The sequence below is a fragment of the Belonocnema kinseyi genome, chromosome 5 (assembly GCF_010883055.1).
Source record: "Belonocnema kinseyi isolate 2016_QV_RU_SX_M_011 chromosome 5, B_treatae_v1, whole genome shotgun sequence".
In the NCBI taxonomy this organism is placed as follows: Eukaryota; Metazoa; Arthropoda; class Insecta; order Hymenoptera; family Cynipidae; genus Belonocnema; species Belonocnema kinseyi.
The window spans coordinates 50,855,610-50,881,605 of record NC_046661.1 but is presented as its reverse complement, the minus strand read 5'-3'; positions in this window follow the sequence as shown (position 1 = coordinate 50,881,605).

The window sequence follows — 25,996 nt, the reverse complement described above, 5'->3', positions numbered from 1 at the left end:
CGATTAAGTGAATAGTTTTTTCCGATGACTTCATGCAATTTTGGATCAATGTGAGTAATACAAAAAAATGGCATACTTGAAAACTGTTCCGCGGTATGCTGCAGCATAACGCCTGAGTGCGAGCGCGAGGACTCCCTCTACAACCGGCTCTGTAACTCAATGAATTTCAATTTGTCAATTTTCTTATTAGACATTTTTCATAGTAAAAAAGTCAAGCTTTCTTTTGAGACTATTTAAAAAAAATCGTAGATGCCTAAATTGCGAAAAAAGTTAAATAAACAATTGATTTATTGAAAAAATTGTTTAAACAATTTTTTTGTCATAAAAAATAAAATAAGATGAAAGCGTGTAAAAAGCACTTTCTAAAACCCTCATACAAATTTTAAATCGCGTAATTAGAAAGGAAGTTACAGGCGTTTGAAACTACCCCAGCAGGCATTGGGGTTGAAAATACAACCCCCCCTCACTTGGGGAGGGTTGGTAATCCTGGTCTATAAGTTTGTGGATTAACTACTGTTGGGTAGGCGAACATATTCCTAGAATTTAGAGACAATCGAAAAACATGACTTTTTGAGTTGGGGCAGTTGAGGAATAATGCCCCATAAATGGCTCTAAAGACAATTGTGAATCACTTATGTTCAGAAAAATTAATTCAGCTATGAGAAAAACTCGTTTATAAAGAATTTGTTTATAGAAATGTTTATAAAAACAATAGTTGTTAATTCATGCTAATTTCTTTGTTACAAATTATGACTCTTATAAAAAATATTAGCAACTAGCGTGAAATAAACGATTTTTTCTATGATATATAAACACTAATGAGAATTTGTTTATTAAAATTGTTTATAATCATTAGGTTAAATATTATTCAAATGAATTATGCTCTATGAATGCATGTGCAATAATTCCGGCTAATAGTGAGTTTCTATCTGTATTTTTTCTTGAGATAAAAATTCACAAACCTAAAATGGTCAATTTTGTCACTATATTTGTTTATATATCGTTGCTCTGTTAAATAATTTAAAAAAAAGCAAACCACAATTCTCTTAAAAATTAATTGCTGAGAATTTCTAAAAAAAAACTTTTAAATCGGTTAAGAAATACGACCTATGGGCGATTATGAACAGTGAATTCCTATTCCAGACCACTGTGCTACGGCAGAATCAAGCAAAAATATGTTCATTAGTTACTAAAATGCCTCCCCTCCCTATGCCATGTAACAGATCGTAACATTTCTTTTTGGCCCTTCCGTCTTCGCCGTTACGACAAATTTTTTATATTATGTTTGAAAACATAACAGGCGTTATCTATGAATAAATCAAACAACTTTTCGACAATAAAGGCTTTTTAAATATCTTTGTAGTCATACAAATATTAAAGTTACTTAACCTAAGTACTACTTGCAATTCCCAAATTTAAAACTTCTTTTACTACCATAAAAAATAAATGACGATATTAATAATGACAAAACATGAAAATTTCGAATAAATATTTATTTATTGAAAATTTTCAAATACTTTATTTCGAGTTAAAATTAAATTCTGAGAATGAAAAACAAGACAATAAGTATTATCAGTTTGTTTTTTAAATTTATATAAATATAATTATTATAAGATTTTCAAGAAAATTAAAAGAAGATTCTTGAATATATCAGATGCAAATGCAAATCTGATCATGCTCTTGAAACCTTTCGAGAGTCGTTTACAGTTCCTAAAGTATATTTTTTACATTTAAAAATTTCTTCATTTCTAAAAATCATCTAAAGTTATTCCAAAGAACCTAAATTTTTTTAATTGTTGTCAAACCTTACAAAATTCTTCAAAAATCTTCACAAGTTTTAATTATTTTTTAATCATTTAAAATTACTAAGCGTCTCTTAAACTTATTCAAAATTGAAAGTACATTATTTAAGCCAACGTAAACTTTAAAAAAAATGTGCAACAAAATTGCACAAGAAGGCTCTAAAATAATTATGTTCCTTAATTTTTCTAAAATTATCTAATATGGAAAAATTGCAAAAGTCTAAAAAATATTCTACACACTTTTAAAAAATTTGAGGAAACAATAAACAATGTTTTGTGATCTCTTTTCAATTTTCTTTTAGAATTCATCGCAAAATAATTGTTTGAAACGTTGCCATGAACTTTCTATCATTCTCTTGACGGCCTGGACGCTCTGCAAAATTAAGTGAAAATTCATCTGACCGAAAAACTCCTAATAGCTAGTTAGCCATTGAATGCAAATCGTCCAGTCGGGCGAGATCGGGTTCGCCCTCGTGCATTTTCGGCTTTGAACGAGCCTTGTCTTCGCAGCGTGTAACAGAGCCGGTTCACCGACACGCAACGTTTGTTCACTTCTTACTGCCAAGTTTTTCTGTTCCCCTTTCTTACGTGTTTTTGTATAAATCATTCGTTTCATGGGTGTGACAAGAGAAAGTTTTAACAAGAAGAGGACTTAATTCTGCGTATGTAAAAAAGATGTCTCTACCCCTAATAGGCCACGAGCAATGACCTTGCAAAGTTTACCCTTAATCAATTCGGTGGCTAAATCGCACCGCAAAGCAAAATTACGACCATTTTCTTAACATACAAGGTTTTAAGTCAACTAATGGTGATCAATAGATTATTTAATGATCAAATTAATAATAATTAGCCACTTTAAATTAATAAATAATTAATTGTTTTAACAAATAAATTTCCATCACCCATCAAATGTACATTTTTTGGAATTTTTTAATGAAATTTATATTAAGGGCGCTTATTATAGATAAAAAATAAATATTTAATCTTTTCGAATCGATACATAACCGATCATTTTTATTCGGGATCTTTATTCTAGATTAAAAATGAACAATCGAAGCTTGATGTAAACTGTGGATCTAGGTCTGTACATTAGGGTGGAGCGACAAAATAAAAAGTCGACTTTTCGAAATAGCCGAGTGCGGAAAAGTTGTGAACCCACGTACCTAACAACATATTAAAATTTCAGCTTGATCGAATAATATCTTCTGCCTCCGAAAACTCCTCAAAAATGTGAAATTTTAACGAAAAATTATATTTTTTGCTAAAAATTGTTAAATGTTTATAAAATTTATAAATCATATGTATTACATTTTGATGCTAAACGGTCTTTTTCGTGATTAAAGACACATTGGTAGACCATAACACACGTGCCTGGTAAGAGTGGAACAACAAGATAAGCAACAGTGGAGCAACAGACAGGAGACTATACGGAGAACGACTGTCTGTTTTAATAAAGATATTCAAAATTACGATTTCTGGTCTATTTAGTAAGACAAACACTTTATTCCTACGCCGCTTAAACTCATCCTTCCCACTCCTTGCTGCCCCCTCCCCACTCCCACTTCTTCCTGTCACGCCTCGGCGCCGGTCCGGTGGCTTCATTCGTTGCGTACGTTGGTTCTATTGAGACACGTCGAAACCTGTCGGGACAAAGCTAGAGCACGAAGCTTTCTGTAGGGTAGCGGGTGGCATCCTTTTTCGTTTGTGATATTCGCCGCCTTTACGGAGTTCAGGAGCTATCGTTGTTCTTCTATGTAATAGACTTTTTGTTAGACGACGTTGTTTTCCTAGTGTGCTATGTCTCATTTGTTTATATTAGGCTTAGAGTACACGTTTTGTTCCTAAAATTTTTCATTTGGCGCTTCTGTCATATGCTTGTTGCTGCAGCTTTCTCTTTCATACTTCTGTTCAATCTAGTGTTGCTAACTGGTTCCAGGTGTAATTTCCTTTTCTCTGCATTTATTCATAGTTGCAATGGCAACTTCGTCGAAGTTTAAAAGTTGTTCGACGTTCAACTGCCCTCTTTTGGTGGTCAAAAGAAGTGTCACCTTTAAACTTCCCACGTATGAAGATGTTATCAAAGGCTGTGCTTTTGAAAGGCAACGTTTAGCTCTCGAAGAGGGAAAGAAGGAACCCTTGTTTTCTGACATTGCTGAGAACATAACCAAGGAGGTTATTTCCGGGTACGAAAAAGCATCAATACCACATGTTACGCATAAAAGAGTTGTACAAATGTTAAAGCCTTATCATGCAAAGTATAAAACCATCATGAAGTCACATAGCAAACTTCAAAGCTGCAATAAAGTTGCCAAAACTATTGATAGATTTAAACTACATGCGCAAAAAAGCCTTTCGACATATGCTTTTGCAAATTTTCAGACCATGCTTTATGCTCTTGTACCAAAGAAAGAAAAGTTTCACAGAGCGAACACGCGTTTCTTATTGATCAAAGAACAGTTCGAAAAATAGTCATGGGTACTCTTGACAAAGAAACAACCGCTGTTCTTTAAAAGAGGGAGGCTAGGAAAACACAGGAAGCTGTCTGACTTCTAAAATTGTCAGATGGTACTTGCAAAGGCAGGGAAGTAAATTTGCCAGCCGATGAGAATAGCAATCATGGTAGTATTGAGTGTCCGACCAAAAGTTATACTAACAATGATGATTTCTCCCCATCGACTTCAAAAGGGCAGCAACATTCTTCCTCTCAAAATCGTTCAGTTGGTCCTAAAACAGCTCTAGTCAGCGATAGGTATGGCTTGTCGGACAGATCCGTCGCTGCCATAGCCTCAGCTGTCTTGCAGGATGTTGGTTTGGTGTCTGAGAATAATTTTACAAGCGTCATTTTTAGAAATAAGTTTAGGCGGGAACGTTTAAGGGTGAGGAGAGAAATGACAGAGATCTCTGCTGAGAGTGTTGGAACACCTTTGTTGGGGTTGTATTTTAACGGGCACAAAGACAAAACCCTTATCTTAGTAGAAGAGGAAAACAAACAATAACGCAGATGTGTCCAAGAAGAACATATCACTATTGTACGAGAGCCAGGATCATTATACTGGGGACATATTACTCCTACTTCAAGCAAAGCCTTCTCGACCTCCACGGGTCTGATTCAATTTCTCGAGGCTAAGACTGACAACATAGACATTGACAATATTTCAGCTATAGGTGCAAATGGAACTAATACAAATACAGGACACGTGGGAGGAGTTATTCATCTTATTGAGGAAAAATTTAACCGCCCATTGCAGTGGCTGATTTGCCTTCTTCATTGCAATGAATGATCTCCTCAAACGTTCAAAACTTAACTTTAACTGATCCCAGGCCCTATTTCTCATTCGCGATGGCTGACTACAGCCAACAGAATTCTTCGAATGTACGTAGGAACATCAAATCCATCCCCAGAGGTGGTATCACTTGTGAATTATGTCATAAAAGGATATGGCCCTGTTTGGTTTCTAATCAAAAGCGACCCATCTTGCACGGAAGGTGCCAGGCATGTGTGGTCTCTGATTCGATACTCGCAGTTTCTCCCTGAAGACCAGAGGAAAGTTGTTGGTAGGGTGATTCAAACAAACGGCTTTTTTTGCCAGCCAAAAAACTTGCTGCTTGCGATGATCTCTGAAAAGAGGCCCCATGTCAGAGAGCTTGCAAAACGTCGCATTTTAAAATACAGAATGTCTGAAATACAAGATGGAGTCATTAGGCCTACGTCTTTTAGAGTTCCTAAGATTGATTTTGATGCACCTGATTACATTGATCTGATATCTTGGACTGGGGCCTCCATCACTGAGCCGCCTCTGTTGGCAGACATGCCGATAGATTATTTGATAGTCATAGTGACAATCGGCCCAGTCGCTAAATATCTTTACCCTCTGCTTCCATGCCACACGCAAGCTGTGGAAAGATACGTCCAGGTTGTTACGAATGCAGCCACTCATGTATGTGTGGAGGAACAGCGACATGGTTTGATACTTGCGAAATTGACTTCGCGGTCACAAATGCCAATTTGGAACACAAAAAACCAATACAGGTTCTAAACAGGATATTTATGAGTACTCGTGATACCGAAACGGTATGTGATTACAATGCCATTCAACGTCATTTAAATTTCACTGTTTTGAGAATCCGTGTTAACAATTGTTAACTCACACTATGCTGATGAGTGGTAGGTTGGGTGCATGGTGTGGGAGGAACTCGGGGTACAGCCACCTTCACATGGTGAGCTCTAAGTCACTGATTCTTCGAATTCTGTGATCCGAGAGCTGTACAAATGTAATACTAGAAATTACTAATGAAAATGGTAAAATCCTTTCTTAGCTTATAATATGGTCTCATTTGGGCTAGTCAACACATTAAATACAGCATATTACACTTGTCCAAACATAATATACAGGTAGTTTTACCACGACAAACATTGTTTAACATACAAATGTACTTATACATATAGTTTATAAGTTTTATTAACACTTAACATTTTTTAGCAAAAAATGCAATTTTCCGTTAAAATTTCACATTTTTGAGGAGTTTTCGGAAGCAGAAGATATTATTCGATCGGGCTGAAATTTTAATATGTTCTTAGGTACATTGGTTCACAACTTTTCCGCACTCGGTTGTTTCAAAAAGCCGATTTTTTATTTTTTCGCTCTACCCTACTGTACACCTTAAAAATATGCGACTATCTTAGTTCGATAACACCTTGGACTAATACGCACCGCATAAATTAGAACTCTGTATGTAAAAAAGTGGAACTGGATCTCTTCATTTAATTTGTTATTTTATCGGTTTAAGTATAGAATCGACGTTATAGCAACACCATACTACATCGATTATTAAGGATTGACAGATAGCAGCTCTTTATGTGAAACTCGCAACAGTCACAGTTTGAATATCAGCTGTTCTAAAGCATCGAGTGTCTTCAGCCATTTCTTCAATAAAAATGTTTTCAGTTCTTACCGCGTGAAGGTAGACGTTTACAAAGAACTTTTTTTTTATTTTTTATATTCCTTTTTTATTTTTTTATTTACAATCTTTATTTTTTTATTTTTAGATAAATCCGCATAATAGCGGTTTTTCGTAAATATGTTTTGTTACGGGTTGCCGTACCACCCCTTAATGATGAAATACATTTTCTGTGTGCATAAATTTATTGTTTGGACATTTTGAGCCGGAGTTATTGTGATTTCAGCTATTGTCAAGACCTCTTTCGCATCGGAAATAGGACTTTAAAAAACTTTATCTTGAAAAATCACGTTTTTTCTTAAAATTGGGAAATAGGGTAGGAAGTTGTAGTTTTCTTGAAATTTTTAGGCCAGATTATGAAAGAGCACACTTAAAAATAGCCGCTTATAAATTTGCAGATCTTTTTCGGAATAATTAACAAAGTTGTCCATGCTTAAAGTTGACGGACAAAAATGGACAAATTGGGTCAATAAGAGTTAAGGACGACGAAATATGTAAGCATACCTCATTTAAGACTTAACTTGAATAGGGCTTATAAAGCGCGAATATTGAGGCCATGTGACCGTAACCTACAAAAATTTCTTTTACATTTGTTTGAAACACAAATTACGTTCAGACGAAACGCCATATCGAATTTAAAATTCTTGAAATTACATATGAAGCAAGCTCAAACGTTTGTCTGGTCCGATATTTTTGAAATTTTAAGAAAAAAAATGTTTTAATAATTTTTTCTTTAAATTTGTCAGCTCTATGGATCCGCACGTTAAACCTTGGATTTATCCATTATTTTATCCTTATGGCACATAAGGTTGGAATGACAGCATACCATGTGTTAATAGAAGAGGCCAAGTTTCACGATCTGCATACATTAAATATCGAATGGCAACTAGAGATAATAATATACTTTTTATGGGTGGCCTATTAGTTCAACAGTGGGTTGTCGATAATTATGTGGAAATCGAGAGCTACTGTTGGAATAATGATCATCCTCCCATCAACATTCTCAGGATCTCCCCGTAGTATGCTTCAGCACTATCAAGATGCAATGGCAATTGTAAGAAAATTCGGTAAGCCAGATTTGTTTATAATTATGAGATGTAATCCAAACTAGGCTGAAGTCAAAGTTAATTGATTATATGGCCAGACAGCATCTGATTAACCAGACATTGTTTCAGGAGTTTTTAATGCAAAGAAAGATGAATTAACCAACATTATAGTAAAACAATAATTCTTCGGCGAAGTACAAGCATACCGTTATGTTGTTGAGTATCAAAAACGTGGATTACGCCATGTTCATTTGTTATAAACGTTAAAACAAAATAGTAAAATAACTGCTCCTGATATTGCAGATGTGAGTATATTTCAGCAGGAATTCCAAATTCAGATACAGAATATGACCTTCATAATATTGTTATGAAAAACATGATTTACGGTCCCTGCAGAGATAGGTGTACCTGGCAATAAGCGCTTAATTCAGAAAAATTAAGAATTTGTATTCATATGAATTATCGATTTTTCCTCCGTCTAAAAATCCTCCACCGGGAACAGAAAAAGTGCAAATCTTATCCCTCTAAATCAACTTAGTAAAATGTAACGGAAGCATTTATCTAACCTATTTTTCATTATTGAAACTTTTTATAACTTATAAACTCGAAAAATATTCGTATTTATATTTATACATATTTTAATAATTTATTTAAAAGTGTGCAAAAATGCATTGCCGAAATCCATTCAAATATGTGAATTAAAATAATTTTAACTCTAGAGAGGCAGACTTGAATTGATTAAAATTAAAGTTTCAAAACTTATATTCCACATGAAGTAGTTAAAACAATTTATTACACATATTTTTTGAACCTATTAGAACGAATTAAATAATCTCAAAATATGAACACTTATGGGGAATACAAGACCTCTCTGTGAGGTGTATCTGCCAGTACAATTACAAGGAATTAAATATATTGAAAACACGTTCTCTTTTGGAGAATAGAAAACTATGCGGCGGCCGCTATGGATTTAGAAATAAATTAGTTCCTCAGATATCTTATTCTTATAATGACATTTTAGACAGATCGAATAATCGCGCATTCAAAACAAATAGAATAATCTTCACTTTTACGCTAAAATCTGCAAATATTAATTTTTCTCTATTCAAAGCTTATTACCGGGTAAAGATGATAAAGGTAAATGTAGAAAGCATTTTTCAAAAAAGTTTCAAGACGAGACAAGAATGAATGAAAATGGATACCCAACTTATCGTAGAATAGATACCGGCACTAACAGATAATCACCAAAATAGAGGCACGACTGACATTCAATTTGCAGTACCTTACAATGTTAGATTATTAAAGTTCTTTACGCATATTAATGTGGAAGTAGTTTCTAGCATAGAGTCAGTCAAATATTTATACAAATATATCTACAAGAACATTATGCTGCTTCCGTCTAAGTTACTGATGCCACTAACGTCGAAAATGTTATTCATCATGATGAAATAAAAAAATTCATATATACTCGGATACGTGAGTCCTGTTGAAGCATGTTATCGCATATACGGTAGATCGCTGCAAAATAAAAGTCAGGCTGTTATCAGGTTGCCAGTACATTTGCCTAATCAGCAAAGTGTTTCTATTGCCGATGCTGAAAGTGAACATTCTATAAAAACGCATTGGAAAAAGAAACTATGCTAATCAATTATTTTGAATTAAATGGACGTGATACTGATGCCAAACAATATACATATTCTGAAATTCCATCTCACTGCATATTTAAAAAACATGGTGGATCAAAATTATCAATTTGGCAAAGAAGAAAAACAAAATTTAACGTTATTGGACGGATATACTCTGTTAGTCCGACTACAATAGAACTATTCTGTCTGCGACTATTATGAATAACAATCAAAGGGGCTATAAGTTTCCAAGATCGCAAAACTGTTAATTAATAAACTTATGATACTTTTCAAAGAATATGTTTAGCAGTAGGTCTCATCGAAGATGATGCGTAGTGGGATCGTGCTATGGCAGAAGGAGAAGCTTGGATGATGCCTCAATAATTAAGACGTTTATTTATTCGTATTTTAATATACTGTCAACCTATCAATCTTGAGGAACTATGGGATAAATTTAAATATTCTATGTCACAAGATTTTCAGAGAAACTATAATATACAAGAAGCATACATAAGATCATATATTCAGATAAAGACCTATCTTTCTTAGGAAAGATCCGATATTAGTAGCGTTTCAGAGATGCCACAAATAACTAAATTTCGGAACGATATTGAGATTCACGATGACGAGGTATCGCTTACTCAACATGAACAACTCGGTCAGACTCATTACCACAAATTAAACGGAAAACAAAAAGAGATTGTAGACACAATCCTTAATGTTGCTTTGTCGTACGAAGAACGGCCTTTTACATCATGTTTTTATATTGATGGGACTCGTGGGTCAGGAAAGACATACATTTGTACAACTACATATCATATGTTAAAAGGCAAGGGAAAAAATATATATACGATGGAATTTATAGGTATTGCAGCAATATTACTTCCACAAGGAAAGTCTGTAGATAATAGGTTTCGGTATGTCATTTCCTTTATTTTTAGATTCCGTCTCCCGTATACAAACTCAATCTACAGATGCTCAATACTTACGAGAAGTAGATATTTTTATTTGGGACGAAGTTCCGATGGCACCAAGGTATGCTTTCGAATTAGCAGATCGAACATTACGTGACTTCAAGCACCCATGTGCGAATTTTGCATTGGGCCATAGTCGGGCGAACTTTTCTGCTGATCTACGGCGGGCCAAAGTCGGACCGACTTTGGCCCCACGAACTTGCTCGGGGTGCCGACCTGAATTCGCACCTGGAAATGTTGATTCACCACTTGGTGGAAAATTTATAATTCTTGGCGGATATTTTATGTAATTAATGCATGTAAAAACTCGCGCTATTCGCAGCGAATTAGTAAATTTATCCATTAAATTCAGTTCACTTCGAAAACATGTCTCTGTATTTTGACTAACCGAAAATACATGTACTTTACCATAAGAAGCAGAATTCGAAAAGTATTTATTGTCTGTGAAGATGGTACTTTAAATGACAATGAGAATTACTTAATAGCTTTAGAAAAATGTGTGGCTACTAGAACCGATGATATAGTACAGACAGTGTTAGGTAATAAACTTACTAAGAATCGAAGATTTGGAGATCTAGCACAGGCAGCTATATTATCAACATGAAATGCTGATGTTGAAGAAATAAATTACAGATGCGTGGGCTATTGGACAAAACAACAGAACGAATTTATACAAGTCTAGATAGTGTTAAAAATTGTGATAATGGAGATATAAATGATACAATACTCCTAGAATACTTGAACACATTGAATCCACCGACTGTTCCTCCTCATGAATTACGATCAACAAAAAATTGTATTGTTATGCTATTTCATAATATTTAAATTAACGAAGGTCTATGTAATGGTACACGTTTGCAAATAATCGAACTTGCAAACAATCTTCTACGATGTCTTATTTTAACAGGTGATAGGGCAGAGGACATTGTCTTTATACATCGTATTACATTTTATTGTGATGGACAAACTTTCGATTCTATCGGGTTAGATCTTCGTAAAGATTTATTTAATCATGGACAATTGTATGTTGCATTTTCCCGAGTTCGATCTTGGCATCAACTAAAAATTTTCCTAGGAGATCAGCGGCAAAATAATATTATAAAGAATTATGTGTATACAGAAATATTCAAATAATGGTGTATTTTTAAATAATTACAAATAAAATTTAAAACAAATTAAGTTTCATTATAAATTGGATATTGCAAAATCCACAAAAACAAATTCATATATTATTGGACAAAAATATAGGATACAATTAAAATAAATAAATCTTATAGTATTGAAATACATAAAATATGATAAAATATAATACTTTCAAAATAAAGTGAACGCGCGCGAGATAGCGCGCGTTCTGTCTCGTCTTCATTAAATTATGTCTGTTTAACAGATAATCTAAAGACGATGTTGATTGATTGCTTCCTCCTAGAGGAAGCTTTGTGATCATACATTTTTTGGATTCCGAAAAAACATCATAGAAACATGTTTTGAGGTTCTGGAAGTCGAGATATAGTGTTTTTTGAAAATCTCCCACTCTCTCTCTCTCTGTACTTGTGCGTGTGTGTGCGTATGTCGCTCAGAATATCTCGCCAACGCTTTCACCGATTTAAATTTTACTAGTGTTATTTTTATAACCTAGAACTCGACTTGTATTTAAAATAATATCAAAAAGTTTGTACGAAAAGGTAGGTAATAAATAGTAACCTTAAAATGACAACTTTATACCATATTTTGACGTTGAAATTAGGAAAAATACTATTCCAACCTATTGCGAGAGGTTTTTTTTTGTATCACGCTCGATATTTTCGCTCGGGAAAATAACTAGGGTGGAAAAGTAATATTTTTTTTAAAATGTATATTTTTAAACATTGAAAAATCTGTATATATAAGGATGGCCTCGCATGTATTGTACCCATGGATATAAAAGAAAAATCAAAAGTTTTGCTGGTCTCTCTACTTTTTCAATAATAGTTATGATTTATATCAAATAAGATCTTCTATGTGAAAACGCGAGTGGAATTGAAAAATACGATTGAAAAAAGGCGAAGCGCGTCTGTGAGACCAGCGGCCAAGCCGTCACGCCGCCAGCTAAAAAGTGGGGGAAGACATAAACAATCGAGCGATTTCACGCATCAATCGTCGTTTCTCAATATTATTTTTCAATTCGTAATCGCGATAAAATAATACATTATCTTTGTTCTAAATGAAAATGAAATCATTCTTTTTCGTTAATTTGTGGTATGAGAGGGAGACAAATTCGTCTAGCAGGGTCACAAGTAAATTTATATTCTCTAAAACTTATACAACCCCTGATAGAGCCCAGAAGTCTAAGTTAAACAATAAAAGAAGTAGTATAAAAGGATAATCTAAGATGCAGATATGATTGAAAGTCCGGATAGAGTTTAAGATGTGGGAAGACTTGGAGCCTCCTTGAATGGAGAGATCTTTCATATTCGGAACGCCAGTGATAATTGGAAAAGTTATTTAGAAAAGCATCCATATTTTCAATGAGCGACGTAAAATCCAAGTCAAGCCACACTTGCTCCGAGTTACATAGAGTGAACATATTTTTGAGCTAGAGAATCCAATTGTACTTCGGATTGCAATCAGGTTTTAAGGAGATTGCCTTCAATTTAAGAAAACATCTTTTAGGATACCTATCATGAGGTATATTCAACAACCTCCACAACCATCTCAGCGCTGACTCTAATATATCATAAGCTGACTGTAATCTACCTGTCTATAAGCGGAGGGCACAATTCGGTGTGTATTGTCTCAAATCTAATATTTTCTTCAATAGAGAGGACTGTAATTTCTCGAATGAATCAAAGTACCTTAATCCCCATATTCTATTGTGTAAAAAAGAACACTAAGTGTGAGGCTACGAAAAAGTGTAGTCTTATTTTTTCAGGCATTCGATTTAGATGCAGATAAAATTCTTGAAATAGCATCTATATCAATATTCGCAGCAGACATTCTTTTTATGAACTTTTTATAAAAGAGACCCGAGTCTGATGTGTTGACACCGAGATAGACAAATTCACCCACTACCTCCAGCTGAGTCTGTGCATAGAAGAATTTGTGTTCACATAGCTGACCTTTGTGGTATACCATAACTTTTGATTTTGCTTCGTTGGCCGTTAAAAAATTGCTAATACAGTTTTAGGCAATCAGGTTAATTTTGCTTTTACGTCAACCTGAGAGTAAGCGAATATGACCATGTCATCAGTATAAGCAAGTAGGATAACATCACATAAGTGATCTCTTGAAGTTCTATGCATACCGTGATTTCGGAAGTACTCTTCTAGATTGTGACGATCCATTTTGTTTAGCCAGAGTAAGGTTTTAGAGACAATTAAAAACAGATATTTTTAATTTACAATAATTATTGAAGTTTATATTTTCCTACAAAGCGTACAATTCTAATTTAATCCCTAGTGTTTTGTGTGGTGGGTGCGTGTATTTATGAGTGTCTGTGTATGTGCGAAGATGCAATGATAATGCAGTTGTTGTGTCTAACGCGATTACATCGTAAGGGTGCATGTGATGAGTGTGACTCTAATTATATTAAATTTAATTTGCTTGCGGTTAGATGACATTTGAAAAGAATGCTGAACGGAGGCGAATTGAATAGCATTTTTTTACATGTTATTCAGGTTCCTAAAATTATGGATAAAAAAGAGAACGTTGTAGATTACAAACACGGAAATCGACAACAATCGGTTTTACAAATATCCGCGCCCTAAATCACCCCCTCTACGGTAGGCACGGTAATTGCGGAAAGAGAGGTAGAGGTAAGGCATGGTATGGTGGGATGCGATCTTTGCATCGGTGACGTGTAGGTAGGTTTGTGATAAATGGTAACCATAGGAGCGCCTATAGGTTAGCGTTTATATTGGCTCAAATGGCATCCACAGGTGCTCCTGTTGGATACGATTTTATGCCACAGTATTTTTATAAATGTCAGGAAAGTCGGGAATAGTAATAAATGGCAACTACAGGTGCTCCTGTCAGTTAACATTTATGTTTTCGATTTTTGTATCGACAAATGCACCTGTTCGTAACAGAAATCGTATAATCATGCGTAAAGTCCGTAGCGTCGGTTAAATAGGTAATTTCGGTTTGTCAGTAATGCTCAAAATGTGAACCACAGGTGCGCCTATTGGCTGGCATTTATGTGGCTTTCAGGATTGGCAATCACAGGTGCTCCTATCGATTGTCAATTCCCATCTGCAAGAAGTTTCTGAAAATGTCAAGTATAGGTGCTCCTATTCCTTGCGATTCTCATCGGTACTTTCTCTACAATAGGTGCAAGTATTGGTATGGAGAGTGCGAGAGACTTCCCTGGGCACGAGCTCTCTGATGTGATCGGTTTGTCGTGTCCAGTTCACTGCCGTTCAAGGTGTCGAGCAGTCGCTTAAATGGGTTTGTCTCGGTTTTGGTTGTCGGTTCGCTAGAGGTGGAGATAGAGGCTCGCTAAGCTCGGCGGCGGGAGCTCGGAATAACTTGTGCGTTGGTGACGTACGCGTGTGTAACCTCTCGTTTTAAAATCATATATGAAAAGTATGAGTTTTGTGGACATGCCTATCCTTAGAAGTTTGCTCTATAGGTGACAGTGGATTACTGAGTCAAAAGCCTTTTTGAAATCTGTATAAAAAGCAAAGATTCGTCGTTTTGGGATAGACAAATGGATTTGAATTAAAAAATAGAGGGTATACATATGATCAATACAACTTTTTCCATGACTAAAGCCGGCCGGATTTTCTGGGAGAATGTTGACCTCGTTGACCCACGCAGTCAATCTCATCGACCGGATCTGAGAGAAGATCTCAGTGATAGTACGTACAAGGGCAATTCCCTGGTAATTATGAGGGTTAGATTTATCACCCTTTTCATTCAACATAAATGCATGTATTTTGAACAAGCTAGCTGGGACACTTTCCTCAGCCCAGATTCCGTTGAAGAGGCGCCCTAAGTACTCTACCCAATTTTCTGATAGGTTTTCGAAAAGTTCATCCCATCCTTGCCCGGTGCTTTATTGCATTTAAGTTTCAATAAAGAGGCTTTAATTTCATCAATAGAGATATCACAATCTAATAAAGGGTGTTTGTTTACAATCGACTGTATGCAAATGGGAGCCTAGAAATCCTTAGGATTATTAGAAGCCGATAGTGAAATTAGCAGTGCATATTCGTATGAAATACGAAATATCAACGCGAACCGGAAGATGGTCGGATGTCGTAGGCAATTTAAGTACTTCAAAATTAGAAATCAGGTCTATTGCACCAATATTACACGCAACAAGATCGTTAACACTCATACCCTGAAATCCAAGAAAAGTATAATTACCTAGAATACCTTTAGGTAATCTCACATTTAATATAATTAGCTCACCACTCTCAAGAATTTTAACAAGAACCTCCACCCTTGCGTTGACTTCAGAGTCCAATGATCTTCGCTTATACAATGCTACAGAATTTTCGGGGAGGCATAACCCTTTCAGGTCATTTAGGTTGCCGATACGAGCATTAAAATCGCCTCCTAAAAACATTGGTGAATCTAGATAACCCGATAGAATCCCGGAAAGGTCCTTCTCAAAAGTCTGCTCGAACAGCTTAGCACCCATAGATGATTTAAAATAAACATTACGCACAATAAATTGAAATGGCCTCCGCCAACATTTAACAAAAATACATGTAGGAAAAAATCATAAAATTTTAAAGTTAAATACAGCTTTGTTTATATAAATTGTTAAACCCCCACCAGGGTGGCCGACTTTAGCAGAAGGTTGTGCATTACTTACAATAGCGGTGTGATGAATGATCCAAATAGGGGATTCTAAATTCTTTAAAGTTACCCTTGTTTTGGAAAGGCAGATGATGTCCGACCTCAGTACTTAATTTGCGATATCAGAAAAATTCGAAAGGCCGTGAGTATTATAGAAGAAAATGAGAAGATTGATGCCCTTAGGAGATTGTGATATGATACCTTGATTAGCGACTTCTTTCTCTGATGCAACTTGCTAAACTTTATCAGGCCTAGTAGGTTTTTGATACTTAGACTGAGGCTTTAACGACTTTGAAGCAATTTTTCCTATAAAGGACTCCAGGGAGCTATTCGATCTATTCGTTATGCGCTTCTGTCATGTTTTGGATTTGCTTATTGTTGAGTAGTGTGTTTCGGTCGAAATTTGTTCATTTCCGTTTTCATTTAGGAGGGAATCGACCTCCGATGAAAAGCTGACGGTCCGCCACAATAACACTGCTACCCTAAACAAACACGTTAATACTCGCAATTTTAGCTTGGTGGCAGTGTGGTGTAGGGCTTTCCGCTCTTGCCTTTCCTCTGGTGATCTTTCAAGTCTGACAGAAACGTTTCACTCTTTGAAAGCTGCACGTTTGTTGAGAACCTCGTGCTTCCATCTGCTAGAACTGAAGCGCAATAGGACGGGCCTACTGCATTGCATCCTCCCCAGACGATAAATGGCTTCAATGTTCGACTGACTCAGTGAGAGAGAATGAGAAGAGATCCCTGTTAGAGTCCTCATCGTCCGATAGGTTGTGAATCAAAACATTGCATGGGCGAGCTTGTCGCTGAAGAAAGTCAACGTGTCACTTGAGTGAACCACACTTTTCCTATAATTTCTGATGACTTTGTTTCAGCTTTTCATACTGTGCTTTTGATATGCTAAACTCGATCTTTAAAGCAACAAAATCGGACTTTAATTGAGCTGTGTCAGTTTTAAGAAGTTTCACGTCCTTTTTGGTTTCCTCTGTGTCGGCTTTGATGGAGTTTAAAAGTTTCAGCACATTTGAATCGCAACTCTTTTTTGTAAATTGTAGCTACTTTCAAAGCTCGCTATCAGAGCGATAGATGATAGCTGTCACCGCACACACACGCACACGAAGACCATAAGTTCCTCAGAAAGACACATACGTACCGTTCAGAATTCTGACAGAAAATCACCAAAACACGAACAAATCTTATCCCAAAACGTGTCACAGCAAAAAAAGAGCGCAATAATAGCCCATAATATTCATAAATATGCTTATAAATTTTGTACTTATTTATAAAAAAATATGAAAGGAGGAGGGTCAATAAGGCCGGTTTTTGGGCCATCTACAGATTGGCCTCAAACATGTTTTATTTTATTCAGCTAACTAGGTCTCATAACCCCTTAAAAGTATTTGTCCTGAGAGTGATCTGATTTTAAGATATAGTCATTTTTAAGTTCGTATTTTACATGGGTTTTCGCACTTTCATTCAAATCATGCTAAGTTTCAGATTGTTAGTATTGCTCACGCAAGATCATACTTGGCCAAAAACTGCGCACGTATATGCGTTACAAGATATGTTAAAGCCATCATTTTTCTCGAGGTACTTAGCCTTTAAAATAGGGCCCATTTTTATACTTTATTAGGTTTGCGATCATGAAAGGAGCAAAAATGTCCTACTTTATCAGATTGATTAGCAATAATTTCTATAAAATAATCGAAATAATCTTGGAGACATTTTTCTAACAAAAGGTATATTAGTTTACAGTCAATCAGAACTTATGGTCGATTAGAGGCTAGGCACTCTGCAACAGCCTTATTCGTTAGATTTGGTTTGGTCATCTGAAGATGATGCTGCTTCTCCTTCATTTTCCGACCAACACGATGCATCACTCACGTGACTTTCGAATTCACGTGAAGGTCTGGGAGTGTTTTGGTTATATCTAGAGTAACCAAGATACCACAGAACACTGGCAATGTGAGCGCAACATCCTACCACTCTTGCACCACTTTTGCACTGACAGTACCAACCACTTATCGGATTTGGTCCAGGATTAGTTTCTATCCATAAGTTATACACTTTAGAAGATGTATGCCGAGACTGGATTTGTAATCTTAGAATGCCTTCCTCCTGTTTGTGGACAAGAAGGGAGTACATTCCATCATCAGATAAATGTTCCTCGGTATACGATTGGGCTTAGTTTAGCTGATATACACCGAGTGTGATGTATCGCAATTCATCAAGAGTTAACCTAGAAAAATCAGGTAGTGTCTCTTGCGTTATAGGAAGCCTCGATGCCCTCCTTTTTGCACAGTTTTCCTTTTCTGCTCGCTGTTGTAGGCGATTAGGCTGCGAAGCCAATCGCAACATTCGTTCAGCAATCAGATGATCATCGGAATTATCATGAATTCTAGGAGGTCGGAAAGCATTACAAAGGGCACAGACTATTCTGACGTAATCGCCGATGTGCGGGATTTTACTATTTGGAAAAACATCACTTAAGGCTCTCCAAGTTTTTATCAACCCATTGACTGCTTCAACCACCCATCGGACTTTAGTAAGGAGCCTTGATTCTTTTGCTTCAATCGTATTGTGCTGTGATCCTTTTTGAAGAAAATGAGCCATTTTGGAAACGAATCCAAGATCTTCTAAAAATTTCAGGCAGTCCCGAAAACCGCGATCGACAACGATAACAGAGTTTGAGGGCATCCATGTAAGCAGTTTTATTGAATCTTGTTTTAAAAGACTTTCAAAGATACTAGCGTCGCTTTTCTTTCCATCAGCAAAATATGGACCGAAAACATCCACTATATATCCTGCCGTCGTTACTAACGTCATGGGCTTGACCAGATTCCTTCCTGTATGCATAGAATAAGTCCACCTTTGAAAAGAGTAATTGCTACTCTTTTGGATAAACATGTATGTACCATCAGCTACAAGGATACATACATATTCTCCATTTGCGAATAGCGTTTTTGCCGTTGATGTAGTATGGTCCTTAATGACTGACTCGGGTGATATGTGACCTATACCAAGATGATGAGGTACAAAGGAGGACATCAGAGCTTTCCTTGCTGCCGTAATTCCTCTGCCAACTCTTCGTTTTTCTATGCCAAAAATAGTTGATAAAATCGCATTGGAAAGACCTGTGCGCAACTTGATCAACAATAATGCAAGGCACAAGCGCACAGAACGACCTTTTGTCGAATGCACTTCAATTGACAAGTACTGTGCAACGTCACTAAATTGATTTTTCGTCAAACCGGTGAGCCTATAATAATCTTGATGCTCAAGCGCAGATGGATCATCAAAATTCAACCCTGTTTTTCTTGCCTCCTCACGCAAATCATTCAGAAGCTTAGAAATCGACTCAGCGTTCATGTGAGTAAAATCAGAGGTGGCTTGTATAGACGCAACAGCCTCTTTCTTAAGAAAACCATTATCAACCTAATGAGAAGCACAGCATCTCGCTTTTGCAGGAATCAAAATACCAGTATCGACGTAAACCCTCAATGCAGCAAAAGGTTTGATTCTGATACGACTATTCTTATGATGACAGACAATGCATCTGGATTGAGAAATCATACATCTTCTTATTGGAAGTTTGATTTTCCTACAGTCAGAATATGAAGTTCCATCTTCACTGAAAGATTCTGAATTTTTAAAAATCTGACTCTTACCTGGTTCTAAAACATTTGATAAATCATTTTCAGAAGAACTCATCTCTTTTGCATCTGTAATCTGACGCTTTTTAATCGAAAAGCATCGACAACTATCGCAAACCTTTGACTGAATGGTTAAGGAGCTATTAAAAGCAGTTTTAAGAACATTTAATGCCCGTTCATCCTGAACTACTGATAGATGGCTCTTTGGTTTTAAGAATTTGCTGCAACAAGAAAACTGTTTTTTCGGCATAATAAGTGGTAATTAAAACTTAATTCGCAAGAAATTATTTCACCTGAAAAAATGAAGAGAATCTGAGACTGATGTACAGAACTATTAAATAATAAGGATTTTAAAAAAAGTATAGCCTCTCATGCCTATGAAGTACCCGTGCAAAAAACTTACAGTCGCTATGAAACTAGTCGATACTGATAAAATAATACTACAATAAAATAATCTGGAACAGATGTATGTACGCAGTAATATCACATACAGTGGATAAGAACTCTTTAACAGGTCGAAACGTGGAAGAAGAATGAAGGAGAATATAGCTAAAAGCATCGGCAACAAACGCGAATACCATGTGGAGGGGGAAAACAGTTGAACGTAGCGAAGCGGCAGTCGCACATGAACGATAGCGTTTTGTTTCCTATTCCACTGACTTTGGTTGATTTTAATCTCACTCCTCTTTGCCCAAGGGCGTCAAAGTGACTAAGACCGGCAGTAAATGTTTCTGAAGAAAAAAAACTTAAAAATAATAAATTAATAACAATAAATTAATACCTTAAAATAATACGCTCGGTTTTTCATAAAGTATAAAAATAAGCCCTATTTTGAAGGCTAAGTACCTCGAGAAAAATGACGGCTTTAACATATGTTGTAACGAAATGAGATAACTCTCAGGAAAAATCCTTTTAAGGGGTTATGAGACCTAGTTAGATGAATAAAATAAAACATGTTTGAGGCCAATCTGTAGATAACCCAAAAACCGGCCTTATTGACCCTCCTCCTTAAAAAGGTAGTTTTATTTTACATTTCAATGAGTTAAATATTGATCAAAGCTATACACTTTTAAAAAAGATAACCACTTCAGACGTTCATAAAAAATAGTTTCACTTTAAATTATTTAGACGCACGTATTTTATATTTTAAAGTTTGTAGGGTTTTAACGCAAAACGAATTTTGTAGCAATATTACAATTCAAAAGTAAAACCAATCAATTTTTTTATACTGCAAGTGTATAATTATTATATGTTTTCAACTGATCACGTACTGATACTGGTACGCAATAAGTTGCGTCGTTGCAGGTTATACAAAGTTAGATTAACAATCGGCTTGCAGTTCACATTGAGAGCAATCTAAATCTTACTTCATTCGATCAGCTGGCGTTCCTTTATTGATCTGATAGTGTTCTATATCTGCAACCATCTCATTACAGCATTATCGTAACTTTTAATATTCATCATCCTTAACTCTCGCACTTTATTGTATGAACGATGTTTGTTACTTTAACTATTGATGTGCACCGTTTGAATTTCAGAGCATGCGAGATTTGATATTTAAATAATTAGTGTTCAGTTTTTTCCAACTCATATTGTCCGGTGCCTCAACTCAGCGCACTTCTCGCACCAAGTTCCTGCATTATAGATTCGTTCGATTCTTGCTGTTCTTCGATATTCGAATCTGCCGAGTCGAACGGAACGAAGCGTAGCGAGTTTATCTATATCGACGTACTGCTATTTCACCTACCAGCTGGCGCGTGGCCTCACTCAGTGCGGCACTTAGTGTTGCAAATTTTCAAACATATCGTGAGGTTGAACTATTTGATGTTTTTTTTATCTAAATAATCACTTCTCTATACAATAAACCCCATATTTTGTAAGAAAAATTTCAATTTTTGATCAGCTGCATAGAGTGCGGCAGGCGTCCGCTCATGTGAGTCTCAAAGGCGCGTCCGCCGTTCGGTTAAACACCAAGCGTTCGCGCATGAAAATATTGAACGGGTCGGGTTTCGCTTTGCCACAACTAGCGCTGCCTGATACTTTAATGTGAGCATTTCATACGTGGAGCATCTCCGTTTTCGCACTTTTAGAATTGCAGCTGCTCGTTGTTTAAACGAAGCGCGTTTAGTATTTTGAATCGTAAAAGTTCTATCTTACCAACGCGCTGTGACTCAGATTTCATTACATACCCGATACAAAAGTCAAACAGTGTATGTCTCGAGATTTAGAACTAATGGATAATAATAACTAATGAATATTGCGGCTTCTATTTGAAGAACTGCTCCATGCCAATACTTACTTATTCAATGTAGTTCAGTATTCCTATAGCGTCGGTTCTATACTCAAACCGATAAAATTACAAAATTAAATTAAGAGATCCAGTTCCACTCTCTTACCTATAGAGTTCTACTAGGCAGTCTGATAAGTACCTGAAAATTCTAAGAGATGGCATTAGTATTCCCTAATGTGAACCATTTTAGTCGAGCTTGATCCTTCAAATGACGCCTGTCAAAACTTCAGCCATTTATGTTTACGCATTTACAAGTTACAGCACTGAGAAGCGACTAACCTCCGAGTTTTTTTTAATATGGACAAATCTGAGTTTCGAGTTTTGATCAAACACTACTATCTTCGCAAGAAAACGATATCTGAGACCAAGGCCAGGCTGGATAAGCATTACCAGGACTCTGCACCGTCGATTGGAACGATTCATAAGTGGTTTACCGAGTTTCGTTGTGGCCGTACGAGCACAGTTGATGCTGAACGATTTGGGCGCCCAAAAGAGGTCACTACACCAGAAAATGTCGAAAAAATCCATGATATGACATTGAATGATCCCAAAGTGAAATTGAGAGAGGTATCTTATGCTGTAGGTATATCATTCGAACGTGTGGGCAATATCGTGCATTCAGTTTTGGGCATGAAGAAGCTCTGCGCACGATGGGTGCCGCGTTTGCCCACAGTGGACCAAAAACGAATTCGTGTGACAACTTCCCAGCAGAATTTGGCATTATTTTCGCGCACGCCGACCGAGTTATTGCGCCGATTCATAACCATCGATGAAACCTGGATCCACTACTACACTCCTGAGTCAACGCAACAGGCAAAACAGTGGGTTCCACCGGGCCAAAGTACTCCGAAGCGTCCAAAAACGCAACAATGGGTCGGAAAGGTTATGGCCTCCGTATTTTGGGATGCACATGGTATAATATTCGTGGACTATCTTGAAAAAGGTAAAACCATAACCGGACCATACTATTCATCATTATTGGACCGCCTGAAAATCGAAATCGCCGAAAAACGACCACATTTGAAGAAGAAAAAACCGCTTCATCATCACGACAATGCGCCTGTTCATTCATGCTTAGTTGTACAAGCAAACCTGGCCCCCAGCGACTATTACTTGTTCCCTAACCTGAAGAGATGGCTCACCGGTAAGCGTTTTTAATCGAATGAGGAGCTCATAGCTGAAACTGAGGCATATTTTGGAGACCTTCCGATCGAGTACTTTTCGGACGATATCAAAAAGTTAGAAAATCGTTGGACTCGCTGTATCGACCTAAGAGGAGAGTATGTTGAAAAATAAAACCGACTATGGTCATTGTAGAAATTTTCATAACATAAAATAAGGAAGTCAGGTTTTAACAGCATTAAGAAAACTTATAAGAACGAGAAATTATTATTAATAATGCATTACAAATTTAACAACTATTTCTACTGGTCGATTGGTATTTTAGTAATAATAATAAACTCCCCTAACAGAAATTCCAATAAAAAATTTTAAAAACTGCACATTCTATGGGTGATGTTTATTCATTTATTTGAACAATTATTTATTTATTTAAATTAATGAAATTTTTATTTTCAATCTATAATAACCTTCCTTGACAGAAATGATCGGTAAAAAGTGGCAAAAAATGCACACTTGATGCGTGATGAAAATTTATTTATTTAAACAAATTGTTTATGTATTGATTCAAAAAGATGAAATATTTATTTTTGATCTATAATAAGTGCCCTTGATGGAAATTTAACTAAAAAATGCTGAAAAATGCACATTTGACGGGTGATGAAATTTATTTATGACAATTATTAAATATTTATTGGTTAAGAGTGGGTCATTATTATTCATTTGATAATTACATAATGTATTGATCACTATTAGTTGACTTAAAAACTTATATGGTAAGAAAATGGTCGTAGTTTTGCTCCGCGGTGAGATTTCGTCACCGAATTGATTAAGGGTACACTTTGCAAGGTCATTACTCGTGACCTATTGGGGGTAGGAATACTTTTTTCAACATACGCAGAATTAAGTCCTGTTTCATTTTTTTTTAGAACTTTCTCTTGTGAAATCCATGAAACGAGTGATTTAAAAAAAAACACGATTTTCGGATTTTCGGTGAAAAAAGACAAAAAAATAGGATTATTGGAGGTAGAGGCATTCTTTTTAACTTACGCAGAATTAAGTCCACTTGTATTCATTCACTAGAAAATTTCTACTGTGACAACCCCGAAACGAGAGATTTACAAAAAACTGAACTCTTGGAATTTACCTGTAAATTCAGGTCTAATAGGCTCACTTTTGGCAGGGGCTAAACTCGCGATCTATTATAGTTAGAACAATGTTTTTTTTAATTACATGTATTTATATGTAATTTAATTTATCGGTTCACCATTTTTAGATCGAGCCATCAGGATCCTAGTTACAGATAAACAAAAAAAAGTGATTTTTGGCAAAAAATTGGAGAGAAATCGGGATTTTTCTAAAAGGCCGTAACTCCGAGACTATTGGAAATAGAATAATGTTATTTTAGTTTTACGCAAAATTTTATCTACTTTAATTTCTTAAATATTTTTTACCTCTTGAATGCACAGGAAAGCATCAACCTAATGGAATGTGATATTTTGCACCTTTACCAAAAAAAAAAATTTCCGTGTTCTGGGACGAAATCCTGTTCACAGAACCTGATCCCATATTATGCACCCCAAATGTAGTACTTAAGAGAAAAAGAAATGACTGCCACAGAAATTACCATTTGAAAGTACCAAATGACTAGACTCGTGCGCATATACTGATGCTCTTGGCACCTGGAATTTCGATAAGAGATCAAGTTTTCTGTGTCATAGTGTTTTAGTTTTTTGGTATTAGTGGTTAAAAATTAGGAAAAATTCAGATATTTTTTTCTGTTAAAGAGTTTCACTGTACTACTTAACTACTCGAAATGTGCACAAATTTCCATTTCAGCATGTTTGGATCTCTTAAAATGGGCTTAGTGAAATACTTATTACATTCTCATTAAATCAATTCTTAATTATAACTTTGTTCTTCGTTTGTTGAGTGGATAAGTGTATTGATGTAATATTTCTGTATGTTTAGTAACGAATATTTGTTAAAAACATTTATATTGAAATTTTTCCTATTTTAAAGAATATAACCAAATTTTTGTTTCAAGTTTATAAAGAAAAGTTCTGGTCTATAATGAAAATTGAATAATTTTATTCCAGTATATTTTAGTGACGTAAAATTAATACCGTAAGTTAAACATTTGATGCAGTGTAATTGAAAACTTAATTAAAGATACGTTAAAAAATAATCGGCTTAATTTATTCTGTTGGATTGAGATTCGCTGGAAATCTTTTGTGCCAAAGATGTAAATACTTTGTTAAAAATTCATTTTTTTAGTTGAAGGTTCATCTCTAGTTAAAAATATAATATTTTTTTACGAAAGTTCGCTTCCTATTTAATTGAAAATAAATTTCTCAAACTGACAATTAAGTTATTCCTTTTTTGGTTAGAAAATTAGATTTTGCAATTAAAAATTTTATTGCTTGGTTTAAAATTGATCTTTTTTAGTTGAAAGTTCCTATCGATGGCCTGGCTTGATTATCGGAAAGCTTTCGATTCTATATCCCATAGACTTATCATCTGTCTTTTGGAAATCTCAAAGGTTCATCCGCAAATAGTTGGGTGCATAGAGAGATTGATGCAGCCTTGGAAAACCAGAATTACTATCTCATCTGGCAAAAATCGTGTGACAACTAAAAAGATCACGTTTCAGAGAGGTGTCTTTCAGGGCGACATCATGAGCCCACTCCTCTTTTGCCTTACATTATTGCCACTATCTCTAGCACTGCGCCATTCCGACGGGT